Source organism: Adiantum capillus-veneris, chromosome 18, assembly GCF_014529385.1.
Source record: "Adiantum capillus-veneris isolate H3 chromosome 18, ASM1452938v2, whole genome shotgun sequence".
NCBI classification, from domain to species: Eukaryota; Viridiplantae; Streptophyta; class Polypodiopsida; order Polypodiales; family Pteridaceae; genus Adiantum; species Adiantum capillus-veneris.
This window is the reverse complement of record NC_140948.1, coordinates 113471055-113495341: the sequence shown is the minus strand read 5'-3', so window position 1 is coordinate 113495341 and position 24287 is coordinate 113471055. Positions and strand designations below refer to the sequence as shown.

At 40.8% G+C, this 24287-nt stretch overlaps 1 pseudogene; it reads left to right on the top strand.

The window, feature by feature from the left end:
• The first annotated feature begins 22331 nt into the window (after positions 1 to 22331).
• Positions 22332 to 24064, top strand: LOC147436232 (calcium-transporting ATPase 5, plasma membrane-type pseudogene; annotated as a pseudogene).
• The last annotated feature ends 223 nt before the right edge of the window (positions 24065 to 24287 follow it).

The window sequence follows — 24287 nt, the reverse complement described above, 5'->3', positions numbered from 1 at the left end:
AACTATACGAGGCTTCATTTCTAAAGGACTCAACCATATCCCCCCTTAGCCACTTAATCCTCAAATTGCCTTAGAGGCACTTAAGGACTGTCTGGCCGACTTGGTCAGTAAACTCCAACTGGAGTCATCAACTCATCTTGAGTTAAAAAACTCTTTAACATTTGTCTTCTCTAATCTTGTATCAAGGCTTCCTGATGGCTGGTTACAAAATGAGTCTACGTGGCTCTCTTCTGACTTAGCTCTTGCCTTTTGTAGGCTGAAAGCTAAATGGTTTGTGGATGGGCTAGATAAGGCTTCTAATACGACATCGGTTATTTGCAAAAAACTTGCCTTTGAAGCAGCTGAAGCCATACTCAAAGGGGTTGAGTTTCAACCTCTTGGGGAAAATATAGGCCTTATTGTACAAAGAACTTGTGAAAGTCTATCCGAGTTAGGCTATCCTATGATAACAACCAAACTGCCTATTTTATTTCCTACATAAGAGTCATAAAAACAAATTCCATTGGATCTCTGATGCATCTAACTGCATCTTTTCTGATATCACTAATCATGTCACAGGAGGACTTAGCTTGGTATGCGAAGAGATGAAAAATATCTGTGCATGTAAGAGAGATGATGTTAAAAGATTTTTTGGAATTAAAATACATCCCTTCTGGTTGATTGGGAACTCAGTGGAAGTCTTCTTGAATCTCCCATCCTCTGTTTACTCAATCTTTACAGCTGACATTACTCAGTGCTACGAGAATATCCCAATTATTGGAGAATTTGGTCTCATGAATGTATTAGATTCTCTTGTAGACCTAGCCTTTGCTCACAAAGCCAAAGAAGGGTTTGTAGGCCTCTCCTTTGTTACCTCCTCCAAATGGATCAAAAGAATAAACAAATCATCTCCTTCTCCATGAACTCGATTCATTTTCAAGAAAGTATTCAATGGGTCCTTAACCATTGTTATATTTTACTTGGTAACAAATGTTTTCGACAAATGTGTGGGATCCCAATGGGTTTTTCCTGTTCTCCTGTTATGTGATATTTTACTTGGTAACAAATGTTTTCGACAAATGTTTGGGATCCCAATGGGTTTTTCGTGTTCTCTTGTTATGTGTAACCTATACTTACTCTACTTTGAATATAAGTGGATCCTTAGACAAACTTCTCATATGGAAGGAATACAGACGCTCACAAGGTTCAATCATACTTATCGATTTATGGATGATATCTTGAGTATTAATAACCCAGGCTTTGCACTAGTAGTAAGGGATATCTATCCACCATGTCTAGTGATTGAAACCACCTTTTTAGAACAAGACTCCTTGGAAGATAACCTCTTTACTAAACGCATTAACTATTTATCTTTTGAATTATCTATTTTAAATCCAGCTAGAGGTGAATTCTCTACTAGATTTTTTTGGAAACGAGATCACTTAAGACTCACTGCCTCTGAGTTTGTTATGAAAAAAAGTAACAGACCATTCAAAATTGCAGTTAATACTTGCTTGAGTATTTTACATCTTATTATCTACTCATCCTCAAATGTTTTTTCTGCCTTTGAGGAGATTTCTTCTCTCATTAGGAAATTTCAAGCACATGGCTTTCATAAGAGTGACTTGATCTCAACTTTAACATTTGCTCTGGGTAAAAAGGAATGGCCTGGGGCCAAGTTTGATATTACACTTCTTATACTACTACTCAGGAAGTAGGCCCATATCTAATGGGCCTACTGACTTATTAGATATGTGCCTGGGTAAGGGTGGGCGCGCGCGCACACACACACACACACACACACACACACACACACACACACACACACACACACACACACACACACACACACACATGGTTGCTCATTTGGGGGGTTTGGCTAATGTAATAAGGTCTTTTTGGAACATTGGATGCTACTAAACCCCTAGTTACAACCTAAAGGTTCACTTTATCTAAGTAGGGTTAAAACTACCCTATGTTGGCATAGTCTTGGTGAATTCCATGTGGAAGATGTATGAGTCAATTTGACTCCCTTTTATCATTTCGGCTACTCTGAAACTGAACCTACTTACTTGATCCTTTGTACTCATCCCGTTTGGGGTGCCCTCAGCCACAACCTTTAAAATTAGATACTTTCGTCTATTGGGTTTGGTGGGGTCTTTTTAAGTTTTTATTAGCCACCGAAGGGTTGGTGGCCACTCGCATTTGGGTGGACTCTCTGCCATGCCGGGCTCTCGCGGCGTGTTTGTCTGATGCACATTACACATTTGCTTGTTTGGGCTCCACCCGACAATACTGATGTGGAGGCGGCTCTGAGACGGCAAGCCATGCATGACTGTGGACCCGTGGAGCAGAAAGGGATGCTCTCTAGTAAATGGTCTTCCTCTATATAACTAGTGACTCTTCAGAATCACTTAGCATTGCCACCTTTGCATCTGCTTGTGTGTGTATCTTGTGGTATAGAGAGAAGGTTCAGTGTGTTACAAGAAAATAAATAAAGGAAAGACAAGCAGGCCATTGTAGAGTTATCAACTCCAACTCAATCTTAGGTAGTTGAAGTTCTGAATCTCATGGAAGATGTACCTTTTTTACTTTTATGGCTTAAAAGGACTATGCTAATTGGTTCTGTCATTATGAAGCCATGGTTCTTGGTTGCTCATACTGTTTTGATATTGTATGGGACTTTAGCTTGGAAATAACCTGCATTGTATGGCCGTGAATTTCTCTCATAAACTCTAGCTGTCTAATTGATGTATGGATGAGTATATCGTATTGTTCTGCTGCCAAAATCTCTCACTGCCATCTAGCCTTGCTAATATTGGTTGTGACAGTATAGATATGATGAGTATTGAGTAGTATTTTGCAGGGCATGTTGTTGTAATGGTATTGGTGCTCCTTGGTGACATTGAGGATGCTAAAGACCTATGACCTTGCTGTATGGTTCTATATCTGGCCTATGGTTATGTAAGGACCATTGATGGCTGAGGAACTTTTTGATAAAAGTATGGTTGTTGATTATGAACACATATTCCCTATATTGATTAAAGATGCTGCACTTATATGAGCATGTTTCATGATGGGCCTTATGGTTTGGGCTTGCTTTGAGCTATGGCCTGCAGATTTTAGAGCCTTTAGTTCCTGGCTGTGATTGTGAATTCTTTATGGACAACATGTCATAAGGAAGCAACAGTTGTACTTTATACAGTTGATGAGAGTTGGCTGCTTGTGACTCTGCTTTGAAATAAGAAAGTTGTTTCCTTCAATCTGGGGTGCTAAAAATATTTAGAGTCATGCCTTGGGCATAGTTTGAGTATTGAATGGAACATCTTCTAGCTATAGTGCTGTTGGGATAGGCTTCCTGAAGTCATATAGCTATAACAAGTTGTTGATTGCCTTTTCACTATCTTCTCTCTCACATGGTATGTACTAGCCTCTATTCTGGATATGTTAGCATTATGTTTGAAGCTTTTTCTGTAGACTCTCCTCTAAGGGCTGAATATTACGGGATATGGCTCAGGGTTGGGATGATGTGGACTTTGCTGGTTACTCATTGTCATTTTTGAGTCTGCAAGATGAGCACTTTTTGCTCATCTACTGTTAATTCACATAGGACATGTATTCATCATTATATATGGTTCTTTGTATCCACCCTTTGGTTTAGACTTGCTCTTGTGCAAGTGATCATACTCTGCACACTTCCAGCCTTTTATGATGCACAAGGTATAAGCAATGAACATTGTTGTTTCAGGGATATGAAATGATGGGCACATTGATTGAATTTTCTATGTCTCCCTCACTGATACAGTCTATTAATTATGGGTTCTTCCATGAAGCCCCTATCTCTTGAACTGTTTCAATGATTGGGCCTTACTAAATGCTCATCTCTTCTAAATACACTTAGAGCATGTGTCCTTATGGTGTGTGCTCTATGAATCCAACCTTTGGTTCAATTTGTTTCTCTTGGCTTCCATTATAACCCTTCGAACTAAACCTGGGTAGGTGTTCAGAAGCTATGGTTCACTATACTGGAAGCTTTGCTATAGCACCTATGCTACCATAATTTTGATGGATAGCACTGTTTGATACTCAATATTTTAATGTTATATGAATGTTCCTAAGTGCTTCCCTATAGTCAAACATGAATGGCATGTGGTACCATGCCTTGGTGTCATATGACCTATGCTTTAATGGGCTAATAATTGGATTATTGCTCAGAAGGATTTCTATAGCTTTGTTGAAATAACATTTTGGTGTCTTCTTATTGCTAATGAAATCTCTTTACATAATGCCTAACATGAGGATGACTGGTCATGGGCTAACAGTGATGAACTTTTTTCAGCTTGCTGTTCAAATTCCCTTTCACATTTTTGTGAATAAAATAAGAAAAGGGTTGTTGTCATAATGATTTGGCTATGGTAATAACATAGATTGAAATGGGATGGTGTTGATACCTAGAGTATTCTGTGACAGCTCTATATGACTGGCATAAATTGCTGTCCTATGTCTTTTATGGTGACTTTGAAATTTCTGGTTAGCAACTTGGTTACTTGGCTGCACATTATTGTTGGGACATAGATAACAGTTGAAGCCTGGACATTGACCTGGTGGCTTACTGATCTTCAGGCACCTATTGGTGACTAATGTTTGGTGGATGCCTGGTTTGTTGCCTGGCAGTACTGGATGGTTGGGTTACACTTGGCAGATGTTGTTTGAATGTGTTGAGCTTTTGATTGGAGGCTGGCCGGTCCTCAACCACGTTAGTGAATGTCATTTGCTTGGTTGCCTGGTTACACTTGACAACTGTAGTCTGTTTTTATGGATGGGTGGCTTAGTGACCTTATGAAGCCTTTGGTGGCTATTGGATGGTTGGCTGTGGTTGGTATACTTTGTTGCCCCTGGATAGGTTATAAATCTTGCAAGTGCTGTTGCTTAGTGTTATGTTCTCTGTGACTAACCAATGATTGGCTTATTAGGTTGTTCTCCTGACATGAACCTTGTGACTGATGCCTTTGTTATGATTTAAACAGTAAAAGGAGCTCTTTACTAGTGTTTTTCAATTCCACTGGCTAGTTTGTTGGCCTCCTTTGATGTTGTAGCAATACTTCATACATCAATTTCTTTTACATTTGTTATGTTATATTTTCATATAGGTGCTGAGCTTATGGTATTGATATGCTAGGCTTATTTCCTTGTATTTTTGGCCGAGAACTAGGCTGCTGAAATTGTGTTTACCTTATGGTTTGGTGTTAAGATTGGTTGGTAAAGTCTTGAAACCTTTGATAGCTTGCTGGATAATTGGAATGATAATTTCATATCCATTTTAGGCTTATTCCTGCTAGTCTTTGATACTGATGCATACATAGGTCTCATTGTAAGATATAATAGTGGTTTAGAGACACTTAACTTGCTACAAGGTGTGATGATCTCTATATATGCTCAATATGCTTTTAGCTACTAGACTTATTTTTAATAAAACTCTGCTGGAAGCCTCACAAATGCTTATAAGGGTGCTTATACTGCTGGTGTTCCCTTTGTTGTTTAATGATAGTACACTTATTTGAGTTACTTATCTATGTGCTTCAGGAGACACCAAGGTTTAGATTGACGGAACGTATGAGTACCATCACTGATCTGGTAAAAGTAGCTGCCATTAATGCCAAACTTTGCAAGATTAAGAAACAGGAATATGTTGCCCAAAGACGGTGCCTAAAACTTCGCTCCGACCCTTTCTCTTTAGGGCCTGTAAAGCTAAGAATATTCTACCAACTTTGCATGGAATGAACAATTTAACTTTGTTGATTTCTTGTCACTTGTGCATTTTAAACTTTGGTACATATGATGATTTTTTAATAAAAACTTTGACTGCAACCGATTTGGGTGACATCTATAACATGTGGGATACCCACGCATCACCTGCATACGGTCCCAATGGTAACTACGTGTTGTATTGTTTCTATGGATGCAGGTGAGGGTTACCTTCTCAACTCCGGTTGTCAAAGTTTGCTTTTTGGATGAAGAAGACTGACTTGTGTTTCTTCATCCTACTGAGAGGCTCTTAGTTCTCTCTTCTACTTTGTATAGGACCTTTTCTGTTTTATGAATTGGATTTATACACCTTGATCACTGACAAAGTAGCTAAGTGTCTTTTGTATCTTGTCAAAGATCGTTTGTGTATATGTTAATATGTTATTGAAACACACACACACACACACACACACACACACACACACACACACACACACACACACACACACACACACACACACACACACACACACACACACACACACACACACACACACACACACACACACACACACATCCCACAACTGGGAGAGTCAATGCGAAGCAGGGCATAGTCGTTGTGGGTGGGTTGGGGAGTGCAAAGATGGGGCTTTTGTAGCCGCAAACCAACAACGTCTTTGCTGGCAATAGAGGATTGGAAGATGTGGAGAGAGACACAAAGAGTGCGGCTCTGAATATGGGTTGATAACAAGGTGTAGTAGGTGGTTTTGCAGGCAAGGAGCTCCAGTAAAGGGCCATGGGAAGGCACCAACGATGCAACCGTTTAGCACTCTTGAGCCCCAACCAAGGAAGATCTCTCTCTCTCTCTCTCTCTCTCTCTCAGGTAGTGGCATTGCTTGATGTTGTTTACAGGGGAAGGGAAGGGTGCTGCTGAGGGGAAAATGAGGATGGAGGAGACGCAGGTAGATGCGAGTAGAGCACGATAAAAGTGGATACATATGGCAATATATCCGGGATACATTTACTGGTCAGTTTTGACGCTTTCATAAAGATGGGCATACATATCACAAACTTTGGTAAGTTGTTCTTGAATGACATCTATCTATATTAGCAGAGTTTCTGCAACATCGACCAGTTTGCCCTCCCATTCTAGGACCAGATGCCTCCATATGCTCAACAGGGATACCTTCACATTCTTTTCTTTGATAGCCACATACCTGTCTAGATGGCGCAATCGTACTAGTGTATGGCTGTCTCAGCTAGCTTTTAGCTTCACAGGCCTCTAAAATAGCATTAGGGATCCAATCATTGCCAATTGACTGTGAGTGGGAAAAATTAACATTACATCTCTTCATCCAAATATTCCACAAATATTCTACTCGAATAGCATTCTAGATAGTCGAGGAAAAGCCCATGAAATCTCCTAGAAGAATTTTCTGCCATGATAAATTAGAGCATTTAATACTACAAAGTTGTGTTAAAATAAAGAAATCTTTAATATTAAATCTACAATTAATAAATAAATAAAAAATATATTCTAGAGTTAGATTACATTCGGGGAAGATGCCAGTTCCTAAACCATATTTTTGCGTTTGAACTGCCATCCACACGCTTTTGTCGAGAATAAGCCAAAGAAGTGCCGATTTTTTTGGAGTGAGGGGTTTCACTCATATCTCATAAAAGAGCCACCACTATAGGCGCACATCTTTATAAATTGACCACCTTTTGTTGAGTTCAATGTGTACCTATATAGGGGTAGGCTGGTGGCAACAAGGAATTTTATGGAGAGGTTGCCAACCAGGCCACTCTAACTGCCTGAAATCTACCTAACCTCCGCACCCAATTTTGCAACTATGGACTTCTGGGAATTGGGAGGCGCACTGGGTTAGAAAAAAGGCATCTTTAAGAGGAATGGAGAAGATATAAGCTCTTCAGTTTTCCATAATCTTCCTTTGTCCTTATTCCATAAGCTTTGCCAAGTGCAAAAACCTTGTTTAAATAGTTTATGGGCCTTCCAAAAATCATGGTGCACCAAGGGGGGGATGTTGAATGCCAACCGCCAGAGACAATCAAAATTTAACAGTATCCCAATGGGATTTGCTGTGGATATCCATGATGAGATGTGACTTGTATCGATTCTATGCTTTCCACATGCCTTTGACTAGTGCTCAACCTTTGATTTTGACTGGAAAGGGTGATGCGAAGTGGTTGCATGGGGGAGGTTGCCCCATGAGGGGTCCTCTTGCAGTGAGAAGCAATTGATGTGCCTATGAATTAGCTATGCCCAATCATTGGATGAATTGCCAAGGGATATCATGATCCATTTAGCCATGAACTTATCGGATGCTGTTGTAATGTCGATGATCCAAGGCCACCTTTATCTTTAGGTTGGATGCAGGCTTCCCAACTGAGTTTAGCTATTCCTTTTTTGGAGGGGTCCCCTTTCATGAGGGAATTTCTGCATACTTTGTGAACCTTAATTTGGAGGGCTGTTTCAGGAGGTCTCCCCAGCAAGAAACATAAAAGAGTAGCGAAGCGATAATAAAGTGGATTATCACCAACACTCGACTAGGAATGTTTGACAATAAGCTATCGTAGTGTTTTAGATCGGTCAGGAATGTGTTAATCACCTAGTACCACCTCTGTTAAAGCCTAATTGTTTGTTTTGTGTTTGAGAGAGATACATTACACACATATAGTGATGCTGTTGATACAAGCCATTGGAGTGACTGGTCATCGAGCAACTTGAGAAAACACGTACATGTAGAGAGAGAGGGAAAGAGAGAGAAAGTTCTCAGGACATGTCAAGGTGTGCATAGCTTGCAGGCGAATAACACACTCTCTCGTCATTGAAACAGCTATAGTCAGAGCTAATTGTGAAGGCAAGGTGAGTGCAGTTTTGATGCAAATGGTGAACTAAGAGGTGGATTTTGACAACGGCATGAGAGGATTTTTGGTGGGCCAACGACACTTTTACACCGCTTGCATCATCCCATGTGTGCATGTGCAGAGGGTAACATATAGTGCGTACATGAAGGAGATGTGCTCGGTTTGTTCCCTATCCATAAACATGAACAACGAATGGTTTTGTTTGCACATGAGGACTCGATCACTGTTAGCGCATTGACCAAACGAGCACCCGCTTGGTCAAACACGTAGCCGGACACCACATTTGTACTCTATTATTTTTGTGAGCTAGTGTAGTGATACTCTGTGTAAATCCTGGTTCCAGAGTAGCAAGTCAATTCCCTCAGTTGTAATTCTATCATGATATTTGTAAAGGTCTATGTGAGCCGACCACTGGCCATATAGAAAGCCGTAGGGATGAAGGTTATTAACTTTAATGTGAAAGGAGGCTTATCTTTTGAAGAAGAAAGAGCTCTACTATATGTACACTCAAGCGGTTGAAAAGCTCAAATTTGTCATCATTGCAACTAATGATTGGGTAATCCTTTTTCAGTTTTGAAACTTGCATTGTGTTCCTCTCTCTTTGATCTTTCATTCAAGTGTAAGCATTGTCAATTTTGCTGTGGTTTGCGACTATGCATTTGTGAGCCTTGATTGCAAATTTGAGTGCTTAAATCACTATTTTTTGACGTTTTGACCATCAGAGAGTGTTCCTAGACGATAGGGCGACCTTTCTGGACTGATCTATTACAATTTTCATGACCTTTTTTATGAAGGATTGTGATTTTGGTACTTTGTCGAATTGCGACCAGAGTTGGTAGGATAGTGCCCCTAGGTGTCCCAGAGTTTGTTGCATTTCGAGTCCATTCGAGTGTCGAAATAGAGTGATGACCTAAGCGGTGAGAAAGGACATAGGTAGATTTCCCTGATCATTGAGTGGTGGTTTGCTTGTTTTCTTAATTTCCTCGACAACATCAACAATGTTAGTGGGTCGCCACGACGGACGTCTGTAGCATAGCTATCTGGCACTAACATAATGTCAATACTTAGGGAAGTGACTCGGATGGGGCACGGAGACTCTTTGAGGTTGTCAATCTCAAGAAGTGAACCTAACAAGCAATCACATTAACTCAACTAGCAAATCAATCACTCAATGATAGAAAAATCTACCTATTGTCCTTTCTCATTGCTCTAGGTCATCACGCCATTTCGGCACTCGAACGGAATCAAAATGCAATGAAACTTTAGAAGGAAGTCTAGGACACCTAGGGGCACTATCCTACCAAGTATGGTTGCAATTTGACAAGGTACCAAAATCACGATCCATCATGAAAAAGGTCCTGAAAATTGTAACAAAACATACCAAAAATATCGCCCTATGAATTAAGAACACTCTTCTATGGTCAAAATGTCAAAAAACAATGATTTAAGCACTCAAATATGAAGATTAGGCTCACTAACACGTAGTCATGAACCTCAACAAAACTGACAATGCTTACACTTGAATGAAAGAGCAAAGAGAGAGGAACACAATGCAAGTTTTAAAATTGAAAACAAATAACCCAATCATTAGTTGAGATGATTACAAACCTGAGCTTAGTAGTTGCTTGAGCATACGTACAACAGAGCTCTTTGTTCTTAAAAGATAAGCCTCCTTTCACAGTAAAGTTATTGACCTTTATACCTAGGGCTTTCTAAATGGCCAGTGGCCGGCTCTCATGGACCTTTACAAATATCATGATAGAATTACAACTCAGGTGTGTTACCATATACATGTGGTAGTAATGTGTGTGAAAACTATTAGGATCGCCAGGCAAGAAACATTGGGAGGCAGTGAAAGGAATATTGAGATACCTGAAAGCTACAAAGAGTATGCGCATATGCTATGGGAGTCACGAGCTAAGTGTAAAGGGTTTTACAGACTCAGATTATGCAGGTGACTCAGACAACCGAAGGCTGGTGGAGCAGTATCATGGTATTCTAGATTACAAGATTGTGTTACTCAGTCTACTACAGAGGCTGAATATGCTGCAGCATCAGAGGCATGCAAAGAATCAATTTGGCTTAATCCACTAGTGACAGATTTGGGAATGAAAGAAGAGATGCCTGTGTTATATTGTGATAGTCAAAGTGCTATACAACTTTGGCTTGCAATCCAGTTTATCACTCAAAGACAAAGCATGTGGATGTGAAGTATCATTTCATCAGGGAAATGCTCGAGGATAAGAAACTTCAGCTTGTCAAAGTTCACACCACAGAAAATCCTGCTGATCTAGTTACAAAAGGACTTCCCTCAGAGAGCTTTGCGCATTTTCGCAAGCAGTTAGGTGTACGGTAGTACATCACTTCTCTACATCTCTTGTATATTAGCTTGTATAGTAGCTTCTCTCACACTTAAAGTACCACATTGGACTTTAAGTGGGAGGTTGTTGGGGTATAAAGCCCAATGTGGTCGCCCAGGTAAGTGGGCGGGCCGCCAGGTATGTACACATATTCTTTTGTAAAAACCTAATAAGAACTCACTATGCTCTACACATTACATTAGAGCGAGTTCATCATATCGTCGTGCTCTTCTTCTCGCACTCTCTCTCGCGTCGCACTTCCGCTCGTACTCCTTCACCTTGGTTGTGACACCGTTATGCCGCAAATAGAGATAGTTGTAGCCCCAATCTTGAACCATTTTGAGTTGACGCATGAATGGCCGTTCCAAAATAACTTCAAAATTGTTTCCTTTTCCAAAATCTACCACCACAAAGGTATGTTCATACTCTATACCGCAAGAGGATACAATAACTTGTTCCAACATTCCCAAGGGTCTCTCCACATACCCGTCAGCTAATTGCAATTTCATGCGCGATTTCTTGAGAGCTGGTCTTCCCCATTTCTCCCTAATTTCCTTTATATCTATGGCTATTTTGGCCCCACTATCAAGTATGGCTATTGTTTTCACTCCTTTGTACTCTAGTGGTAAGGTGATGTTTCCTTCCTCACCTTCGTAGTGATCACCCACCTTATTCACCGGTACATGTCAATCTTTGCTTTTGGTATCTCAGGTGAAGTTTCACCCATGTTGTCATCTAAGGGGATGTCTTGATGAGGGTTTTTCACTCCCATATTTTTTAGGTGTTTGCCCATTTGGCCCCATAGATGCAATCTAATTTATAGCAGCTCTGCAAGACTAATGGTGCATCTTAGAGGGGATGAAATCACTTTGTGTAAGCTTTTGGTATCCATCATTTTTGGTGTGGCTTCCCACTCAGAAGGTACCATGACCATCATGGCGAACCGTGGAGGAACTGGCGCTATCAAAGCTACACAGAAGGGGAGCCTATACCCGCTCTCAGTCTCTCTAAAAGGTCCGTTGATGTCGTGAGCCGAGAGGTTCTCTCTCTCTCTCTCTCTCTCTCTCATGCTCACTCTCTCACGCTCGCTCTCTATCGAGCTTTGAGTCAAAAATATGTGAGAGCGGATACCTGAAGGAGTGTGCATGGGCGTGTGTGTGTGCAACACACTTTGGGCGTATGAAAGGCCACTTGCACACACTGAGTGTGTGAGTCAATTTAAATAAATAAATAAATTTTGCTGCCTTTATCGAGCGTGCAAAGCGTGTCAATTTTGCAGATGGCGTGTTTGTGTGTGCGTCTGTGAACACCACCAAGTGTGCCACTGCTCAGCTCTTCTTTGACATGAACAACGTTCAAAAAAAGTGTCTCAATTCATCCATGAGCCGGTTAGAAATTTGAAATGGATGACTGAGAGTAGAGGCTTGAAAATTGAAGGAGAATAGTGTAGAATTCTATAAAATGCAGTTAAATTTTCCAACATTTTTGATCAAAAAAATCATGAAGGGATTTATGTATGTCTAGGATTAATTTTCCCGAACATTGAACATGAGAGCATAGCCTCAATGCAAAGTCACACGGGCATGAGGGGGATGGGATAACCTCACCGTAGATTCCAATCTCCCATGACTATGTCATTTAGCGTTGAGGGTGCATCCAAGCTCTATGCTAGTCTCAACACTAAATGACACGGGGATGGGGGGTTGGGATCTACGAGAAGATAATCCAAAGCCATAGATCTTGTTGGCGCCACGTGCGGTGATCTTAAGAACCCAAGATCACATATTGTATGTATGCAGTGCCAACTTTTGGACATGTCCTAAGTAAATGTGTGCCTATATTTTAACAAAAAGCGTGCGGGGTTTGCAATGGGGAAGGATGCTTGAAATTACATCTGAGAGGGTGCATACACGAGATTACTTTTTGAAAACGAGTACTCGAGATTACTTTGGTTGGTGCGACCAAGATCTAGGGCTTTAAATCCTCTCGTGCCCATCTCTTAGAAGATAGGTTTGGATCGAGGTCCAAACTATCCTCTTTTCCTTTTCCACCCCTCAAAAAAAAGTTTTCAAAAATGAAGATCCACGCTAGTATGTTTTAACGATTTTGGGTAAAAAATAAGATAAACTATTCCTAAACCTTCTAGAGGTGCAGGGAGATCAGGGCCACAAAGTAATAATCTCGTCTTTATTGGTCAATGACTATATATTAGGGTTTTTGAAGTTTTTGTGCGCTATTGAAGTCTGATTGCTTTTTTCAAAGTTCCTTGCGTTTTTGAACATCACAAGTCATTTTTGAAGACTTTTGTGCTTTTGAAGTCCGTTTGCGGTTTTTCTACTATTTGCCGCTAGCTCTAACAACCTCACATTGTCTACCCATGCCTGATCTTCGCACACCTCGATCTAGAGGTGCACGGAGATCAAGACCACATGTAATAATCTCATCTTCATTGGTCAATGACTATATATATTAGGGATTTTGAAGTTTGTGTGCACTATTGAAGTCTGATTGCATCATTTCTAAAGACTTTGAAGTTTTTGAAGTCTGTTTGTGGTTTTTCTACTGTTTGCCGCTAGCTCTAACAACCTCACATTCTCTAGCCATGCCGGATCCCCGCACACCTCGGTGTAGAGGTGCACGGAGATCAGGACCACAGGGTAATACTCTCATCTTTATTGGTCAATGACTATATATTGAGGTTTTTAAAGTAAATGTGCACTATTGAAGTGCTTTTGCGTTATTTCACTTCGTTTATCAAAGTCTGTTTGCGTTTTTGAAGTATACAAATTACTTCTTAAGAATGTTGCATTTCTATAGTCCGTTTGCAATTATTCTACCATTTCCTGCTAGCTCTAACAACCTCACATTCTTTACCCATGCCCAATCTCCGCACACCTCGATCTAGAGGTGCACAGAGATCAAGACCACTGGGTAATAATCTTGTCTTTATTGGTCAATGCCTATATATTAGGGTTTGACATAAAGTCTGTTTTTGAAATCTTTTTGCATTTTTGTAGTCTGTGTGCACTATTGAAGTCCAATTGCGTTAGTCTACTTTGTTTGTTGAAGTTCTTTTGCGGCTAACACTGAGTGGCTAACACTAAGCGGCTAGCTCTAAGCTTGTAGCCTTCAACTACCTAAATACGGAGTAGTCCTTCTTGAGCGGTAAGCAACTAAATACCTAAGTGATTACCTATAAGCGGCAAGCCCTAATAAACCATTTGAATACCGATTAAACCTACACGGCTAGCCCTAAGTTTCTAAGTGACTAATAAGCGAAACTAAACGAGCCGCGTGTAAGACTAAGCGAACTCGGCTAATTGATTCAATACGTAAGCAGCTACATGCTCTAATTAAGTAGCTAACATTCACCGATCTAACTGCGGGTCAATTTTAAGCAATGAAATCACTTATTACTTAAATAGTTAGTGTTAAAGGACTAAACCTAATTAAGCGAATAGCCTACAATAAGTCACAATTACAAAAATAACAATACATTTTTAAAATTTCTAAATTTATTTACACAAAAACAACAAAACTAATTAATCTTTCTTTTAATGATAAAATGTAGTTATCTTTCTTAGCTTATGATGATTTTTAATTAATAGTATTTATAAAATAACATTTTATTTGATTTTAATTAAAAAATATGCGTGCATCGTATATAGTGTGTTTATATTGTTTAGTGTGCATTTTTATTTACTTACGTGCATGTTTATGTGAATGTGTGTGTGTATATGTGTATGTAACAAAAAAGAATGTTAGAACCCTCAATTGCGGCCTATTTGAGCAAGAAAGAGTTGGAAAAATGTCTTCAAACCTACAAAAATGCGCGCGCACACACGCACACACACACATATGCCATGTTATACACACATACATTAAAGTGAACAAATCACAAGGAAACTTGAAAAGAAGCTCACCTTGTTGATGGGGAGTAGCCTCCTACAAGTGAAAATCTCACCTCCGGCAAGTCGTGAGGTAGCAGATCTGCAGCAAGTCAGGAGAAGGAGGGCAATTGAGGAAGAGAAAAAAGGAGGGAAATGCACAAGAAAGATCCGCGGGTCTATTTTTTGCAGGGTCCGTCGATACAGGTGCCTGTATGTGCACCGGTACAGGTGCCTGTATGTGCGCTGGTATGGTCATCGATGTTTGCGCTGGTATGAGAGTCGAAAACTTAAACATTATTATTTTTTTAAACTTGATTTTCCTCCAGATTTACTTGCACATATACCGATGCTCGCCATTGACGCCGGTAATTTGACGTCGGATTTGATTCCAAAACACTTGTGGTTCTGGATTTTGATTCCCTCTTGTGCCCCACATGCCATTTGTTTCATGAAGCTCAGTACATGCATGATATGCCTCATCGACACCGCACGGCTAGTATCACCTTAAAGTTTGCCAACACTGTTGTGATTGCATTACTGCGATTTCAATCCTTTGTATATACCGATAGACTGCATCATGTGTCTGTTGATCTTGAAATAATCTCCTGTCATGATGAAATCGACCTCCAATTACATCCCAATCTTGTCCAATCAATTCCTGGCATTGTTGAGCACCATAAACTTGAGAATCTCAAGGAGCTGGGAGGCCTCCAGGGCTTGGCCTTGTAGCTACGCACAAACCTGGAAAATGATTTGCAAAGCGACCGTAGTCCTCACCGAATCGCTTCCATGCAGAAAACGCATTTTCGGAGAAAATGCTTATCCTCAAAAGAAAAGAAAAACATTTTCGGAGAAAATGCTTATCCTCAAAAGAAAAGAAAAACATTGTGGGGCTTCCTCTGGGAGGCTAGCCATGATACCACACTCAACATTCTTATGCTCAGTGCAGCCCTCTCTCTCGATTTTGACATCAAGAGCGATGGCATAAAGGAAGGGTGGACTACAACATGCCGCGGGAAAACTGACATGGATACCGATGACTCAAAGCTTGTTTTAAAAGTAAAAAGCCCTGGAATAAGCTTCAAAATCACCATCGGAATCTTATAGTGGGTATAAACACCGGTACACCTACCGTCAAAATAAGCAATGAAACTAATGTCGTAATACGCGCCGGTATGTAATTTTTTATATCGTCGCGTATTTTGAGGTTTATAATAGAGTGTATACCGAGGCCTGTATCGGCAGAAAAACCTTTTTTTTTTTTTTTTGGGCAAAGAGGGCTGGGAACTGATGTTGCATGTACTGTAGTAGCCAAAAACAACCCTCTCTACCCAAAGGAAGAGTGCACAAGCAATCGCACTCCACCTACAGTTTGACGCTAAAGAGCGAGTGTATACAGATTAGCAAAATTGTAAGAAGAACAAAACCACAAAATCAAAAGCTTAATCATGACAAGTTCCCAAAAGCATAACCATAATGTCGACTCCCAAAGCATAGGCACAATGGCATGAAGATTTTATAGCCATAATTAAAACATGACTTGAAAACCACAAAACCTTAAACATAACTCACTTGCCATACCATAACCATAATCTGCTTGTCATACCATAACCATAACAACCATACCATCATTGCAAAACCATAACCATAACCATAACCATAACCATAACCATAACCATAACCATAACCATAACCATAACCATAACCATAACCATAACCATAACCTGATTGTCAAACCATAACCATAACATGATTTCCATACCATCATTGCAAAACCATAACCATAACTTGATTGCCAAACCCTAACCATAACATGATTACCATACCATCATTGCAAAACCATAACCATAACTTGATTGCCAAACAATAACCATAACTTCTGTGCTATACCATATTTGTAAAATCATAGTCATAACCTGATTGTCATACCACAATCATAATCATAAACAAAATGCAAAACCATAAACATAAGCATGAAATTGTACATGTATACAACGAATGAGTACAATTGTATCAAGAAGACCACATCTATAAAAAAAAAAATATATGGAGGATGTCACCCTCATGGTAATGCCTCCCAGTCGATGGCCTCTCCCTCCTCCTGCAGCAGCTGGGTCAAAAGGGCCACAAGTCCATGCTTGTACCCATACTTCTCCTTTCAGCGTGTCGGAGGACACTTCACGGCAACTTCTTACAAAATTATGGTTTAATCATTAGATAAATCTTCAAATAACATATGTATTTTCGACAATTTAAAGCATATGTATAATACTTACAAACTCATGCCAAAGTGTGTTGTAGCCTCCACTCCCAAGATGTGACTCTCCAGTAGACTCCAAACGTGCTCTGGCTGCATCTCTTTGCTGCTGAAATCTCTCAGGATTGTCTTGTGTCTCTCGTGCAATCCCCACCCACTCCTTTATGTCCAACCGTGTTGGCTTTGGATTGCCGTCCTTGTACCTGTCTCTGGCCTCTGACCGACAGTGTGACATTGTGGCCCTCCCCACGCTCAAAATCCAGTCATTCAAGACTGGATCGCACCCCTTTGCCAGCCTGTACTCTCTGTGAATGGCATCGCCGATGGGGCGCCGATGTAACTCTTTCTTTCATCATCTTGAATATCCCAAATCTCCATCACAGAGTGGCCAAACTAAATTATATAGAGCTGCCAAATCCTCTGTCGCATGGCCTTTCCGACCCTATCCACCACAACAACCCCATCACTGCTCTTGTACACCTTGCTAGGATCATGCTCATATGATCTCCAAGGTGTATGTGGTATGCCAATCGGTGAACTATCTACTGAAGAGAGTGATGGATGCTCTCTCGCTGGTGTGGACACATTGGTAAAAACGCTACCACAATAACCAACTCCTCTAGAATAACGCCTACCTCATCTCAAAGATGAACCACTTATCGATGTAGGGGGCACATTCGATTGAGGTGTGGGGCCGGTCGGTGTAGGGGGCACACTAGTCCTAGGCGTAGGAGCGTCCGTAGTAGGTCTAGAGAAACCAACTGCCCAAAGGTTCTATGTGTAACTAACTTGCTCTGGTGTGAACTGTGACAAAAAGGACCCTATCTGCTCGGGTGACATGTCGATCGGAGTGACAGGAAAACTAAAACTAGGAGACTATGTATCATCGTCATCGACCATGGCTACAAATACACAAATAACACAGATACAATACATTAGTTTACAAAAGAAATGCTTAAGCAATACAAATAACAAAAAAACAAAGCCGCAACACAACTCAATGTATCTATGTAGTATTATAGACTAATAAAAAGTGTTTTACAAAAGAGTTCCTAGCAAAAATCAATAGTCAATCTCTCATCTTCTATGAGAGCTGATTGACCAAAGATGTCTATCTCAATTTGTACTTCTATATCTTCGTCATCAAACTTGACTTCTTCGTTGCTCTCCGCATCAACTTTAGTATTTAAAAGCTCCTTTTTGGGTTCAGGCATCTGCTCACCACACCTATCTCCACCGCAGAGCAACTTGAACAACATAGAGCCACATGAGAATGCCTTGCACATGTACATTTTGTCGCTCGATTGGTTGGGACATATCAACCATACCGATCCCTATCCACAAGATTTGGAGCTCTTCTATAAGTGGTGCCATATAGATGTCCATGTTCTTTGCTTTGTACTTTCCTGGGACGATCAGTGACAACAACAGATGGCCCTTCTTGATAGCTAGCCATGGTGGAAGATTATAATTAACCAAGCAAATAGGCCACATGCTCCATGAAGAACTCCGTAATCCAAATGGGTTTACTCTGTCCATTGCCAGACCAAAGCGGATACATCAAGGCTCATCCTTAAATGTAGGCCAACTTTCCTTTATGTGCTTCCATGCACGAGAGTCAGCAGGTACCAGCATCACATCATCTGTCAATCTAGTATTTGAGTGCCATGTCATCAAAGAGGCTATAGACTTGCACCTGAACATGCTCTTTATTCTTTGAATGATAGGAAAGTGATTAACCAAGCAAATAGGCCACATGCTCCATGAAGAACTCCAGGATCCAAATGGGTTTACTCTGTCCATTGCCAGACCAAAGCGGATACATCAAGGCTCATCCTTAAATGTAGGCCAACTTTCCTCTATGTGCTTCCATGCACGAGAGTCAGCAGGTACCCGCATCACATCATCTGTCGATCTAGTATTTGAGTGCCATGTCATCAAAGAGGCTATAGACTTGCACCTGAACATTCTCTTTATTCTTCAAATGATAGGAAAGTGTCGAAGGACCTTTGCAGGGATAATTTTTCCTTATGTGTCCTCTCTATACCTGTTTGATCCTCCACAATTGGGACACTGTTCCAAATTTGCATACTCATTGCAAAAGAGTATACAATCATTAGGGCATGCATGTATTTTATGATAATCTAAACCCAAGTTAGTAAGAATCTTTTTAGCGGCTGGACGGGTAGGGGGCATGTGATTGTCTTTCGGCAAGATTTGCTTGTTGAGCCTAACTTGTCGTTACATCAACAAGTGAACACAACGATCATATTATTGAAATGTAATTTGCACTTTGGCATGCTTAGGATACAATGTATTTACCTAAAAAGCTCTGTGATGGAGACGTTAGACCACCCGTAGACAACCACCCGACTGCAAATTAAGTATTGCCAAAGCAGTATGGAGAACTGACATTTTTGCACCATTGTAAAGTGGCACACGTGCAAGAGTTTGCATCATCTCGTCCTCTTTATCGATATGGACGGGATGACTGAGGTTGGTTTGCAATATTGCCTTGAATGTTGTCGCCTTCTATGTTTTCAATGATGGGATCCATGTCAAAGAACGGGTCTACCATCTCCTCCATCTCTGAAATGTGGAATCAGCTATTAGTTGGGTGGACTCCATCGATGGTTGTTCATTTGAAAATTGTCTTCTCTGGAATGAAGTTGGAGCAATATCTACTTGCAGAGGTTGATCTACTACCTCCAGATCATGAGACGGATAATGTAGGTCTTGTAGTTGCTCTATGGGAAAGAGACCGTTATTGATTATGTGTTGGTTGCAGGTTTTTTGTCTTCAGAAGATGTGATGCTTGCAATGCACACAAGGACACGCCATCCTATCGTCCATACTTTATCTACCAATGATGCAACAAATAATTAAATCACTCTTATTATAAGTACACACCATTAACTACATGACAATACATGACAACCTCACATTCTCTAGCCATGCCTGACCCCTGCACACCTCGGTCTAGAGGGCACGGAGATCAGGACCACATGGTAATAATCTCATCTTTATTAGTCAATGGCTGTATATTAGGGTTTTTGAAGTCTGTGTGCGCTACTAAAGTTAGATTGTGTTATTTTACTTTGTTTGTCGAAGTTCCTTGTGTTTTTGAACATCACAAGTCATTTTTGAAGACTTTTGTGCTTCTAAAGTCCGTTTGCGGTTTTTCTACTGTTTGCCACTAGCTCTAACAACCTCACATTCTCTAGCCATGCACAATCTTCGCACACCTCGGTCTAGAGGTGCACGGAGATCAAGATTACTGGGTAATAAGCTCGTCTTCATTGGTCAATGACTATATATTAGGGATTTTGAAGTCTATGTGCGCTATTGAAGTTTGATTGCGTCATTTCTGAAGACTTTGAAGTTTCTGAAGTCTGTTTGTGGTTTTTCTACTATTTGGCGCTAGCTCTAACAACCTCACATTCTCTAGCCATGCCCGATCTCCGCACACCTCGGTCTAGAGGTGCACGGAGATTAGGACCACAGGGTAATAATCTTGTCTTTATTGGTCAATGACTATATATTAGGGGTTTTGAAGTAATGTGCGCTATTGAAGTCTTATTGCATTATTTTACTTCGTTTGTCAAAGTCCATTTGCGTTTTTGAAGTACACATCACTTCTTAAGAAAGTTGCGTTTTTGTAGTCCGTTTGCGATTTTTCTACCATTTGTTGCTAGCTCTAACAACCTCACATTCTTTAGCCATGCCTGATCTCCACACACCTCGGTCTAGAGGTGCACAAAGATAAGGACCAATGGGTAATCATCTCGTTTTTATTGGTCAATGCCTATATATTAGGGTTTGACATAAGTATGTCTCTAAAATCTTTTAGCGTTTTTGTAGTCAATGTGTGCTATTGAAGTCCAATTGTGTTAGTTTACTTCGTTTTTCGAAGCTCTTTTGGGGCTAACACTGAGCGGCTAACACTAAGTGGCTATCCCTAAGCGTGTAGCCTTCAACGGCCTAAATACAGAGTAGTCCTTCCTGAGCGGTAAGCGACTAAATACCTAAGCGATTACCTATAAGCGACAAGCCCTAATAAACCGTTTGAGTACCGATTAAACCTACACGACTAGCACTAAGTGACTAATTAACAAAACTAACCGAGCCGCGTGTAAGACTAAGCGAATCGGCTAAACGATTCAATACGTAAGCAGCTACACGCTCTAATTAAGCAGCTAACCTTCACCGATCTAACTGTGGATCAATCCTAAGCAATGAAACCACTTATTATTTAAATGGTTAGTGTTAAAGGACTAAACATAATTAAACGAATAGCCTAAGATAAGTCACAATTACAAAAATAACAATATATTTTTTAAATTTCTAAATTTATTTACACAAAAACAACAAAACTAATTATAAAATAACATAAATCAAAATAAATCTTTCTTTTAATATAAAATGTAGTTCTTTTTTATAGCTAATGATGATTTTTAATTAATATTATTTAGAAAATAACATTTTATTTTATTTCAATTAAAAAATATGTGTGTGCATCGTATATAATGTGCTTATGTTGTTTAGTGTGTATTTTTATTTACTTACGTGCATGTTTATGTGAATGTGTGTGTGTATGCAACAAATAAGGATGTTAGAGGACTCACATGCGACCTATTTGAGCAAGAAAGAGTTAAAAAAATGTCCTCAAACTTGCAAAAATGCGCGCGCACACACACACACACAGACACACACACACGCTATGTTACACACATACACTAAAGTGCATAAATCTACAAGGAAACTTGAAAAGAAGCTCACCTTGTTGATGGGGAGTAGCCTACGAGTGAAAATCTCACCTCTGGCAAGTCGTGAGGTAGCAGATCTAGAGCAAGTGAGGAGGAGGGCAACAGAGGAAGAGAGGAAAGGAGGGAAATGCATAGTAAAGACCCACGGATCTGTTTTTTGTAGGGTCCACCGGTACAGGTGTCATTATGTGTGCCGGTATAGTTGCCTATATGCACGCCGGTATGGTCATCGATGTATGCGTCGGTCTGAGCGTCGGAAACTTAAAAATTAATTTTTTTGTAAACTTGATCTGCCTCCAAATTTACCTGCACATATACCAACTCCCACCATTGATGCCAATAATTTGACGTTGGATTTGACTCCAGAACACTTGGAGTTCTTGATTTTGATTCCCTCTTGCGCCCCACACGCCATTTGTTTCATGAAGCTCAGTACAGGCATGATATGCCTCGTCGAGACCACACGACTAGGATCACCTTCAAGATTGCCAGCACTGATGTGATTGCAGTATTTCAATTTCAATCCTTTGTATATACCGGTAGACTACATCATGTGTTTGTTGATCTTGACATAATCTCACGTCATGATGAAATCGACCTCCAATTACATCCTAATCTTGTCCAGTCAATTTCTGGCATTGTTGAGCAACAGAATCTTGAGAAGCTCAAGGATCTGGGAGGCCTCCAGGGCTTGGCCTTGCAGCTACGCACAGACTTGGAAAATGATTTGAAAGCGAGCGTAGTCCTCACTCACAATCAACCCTCACCGAATCGCTTCCATGCAGAAAACACATTTTTGAAGAAAATGTTTATCCTCGAAAGAAAGGCAAAACATTGTGGGGCTTCCTATGGGAGGCTAGCCACGATACTACACTCAAAATTCTTATGCTCTGTGCAGCCCTCTCTCTCAGTTTTGGCATCAAGAGTGATGGCATAAAGGAAGGGTGGTATGATGGAATCCATATTGCAGTTGCTATACTCTTAGTAATTGTAGTGACTGGAGTGAGCAACCAAAGGCAATCAAGGCAGTTTTGACGCTTATCAGAAGAGAGAGAGACAACATCCAAGTGCAGGTCATGAGGAATGGTCGTCACGTAACAATGACCCTTGGGTGGTGGTTATATCTTGGGGTGCTTGCCATGTTGGCAAGCAGATCCCAACCGATTGCCAGTCAAATTAAGCAGGCACCTGAGCTATGGCATCGTGCGCCTCTACCACTACGTCCGCACGCAAGCACTTGAAGAGTTACTACTCGCTGCTGCATATAATGTTATCCGAGGTGCCTGCCCACCCCAAAAGGTGCATGACCCGCTATGCCGGTCACCTGAACCTAAACGGGGGCAAGCATCCCGATACTTAACATTTGCCTGCCCCTCGTCTCGACGTAGTAGTGGGAGACATTGTGCTGCTCAATATTAGAGATCAAGTTTTGACAGATGGAGTACTTGTGAAAGGTCAGTCCACTCTGTATTGATGAATCCAGCTTCACTAGAGAGAATGAATATTACATCCCCGATCGTGAGGCGCAAGCATTTCTACGGTTTGGCTCCAAGATACAAGATGGGTATGGCTACATGCTTGTCACTGCTGTCGGGATCAACACCGAATGGGGCCGTACGATGGCTCTTCTTAGCACCAACAATGACCCTGAGAACGGGCTGAGAACACACCTTTGCAAGCAAGGTTATCAAAGGCAGCAACCCTTATCGGCAATGTGGGTCTCTCTGTGTCACTTCTAGTGCTTCTCATCTTAATCATATTCTATTTCACAGGCCACTCTAGCACTAGTGATGATGCTAAGTTTCATGCTAGTCAAATTAGTGCAACGGATGTAAAGAATGCCTTGGTTCATATCTTCTCTATAGCAGTCACCATAGAGGTAGTTGCTGTTTTCTTGAAGGCCTTGCCCTTGACATCATGCTCATGCTTGCTTATTCCATGAGAAAGATGATGAGGGATAATGCAATTGTGTGCCGCCTCGCAGCTTGTGAGACCATGGGCTCTGCAACAACCATTTGCAGCGATAAGACATGAACACTTACTATGAACCAAATGGTTGTGGTAAAGTCATGGGTTGTTGGCAAGGCCTTTGATATAGAGGAAGACAAGTGTATGCCTGTGCTGTCCAACAACTTATAGAGCCTTTTGATCCAGGGCATGGGTGTCATGTTCAGTTGACTGACAAATCATACTTGATGAGGAGAGGTTCGCTTGTGATAGCACAAGGCCATTGTGGTGCTCGTTCGACTCTTCTTTACCTTCTTGATGTCAAAGATGCCATCCTCTCTGTGGGTTCATTGCCATGCTGACATTTGCAGTCTAGGCAAGTAGACTTTGCTGATGAGCAGTGTGACACTTCGCTCGTTGTGCATGCAGGGCCTGAGGACAGACATGTAAAGCA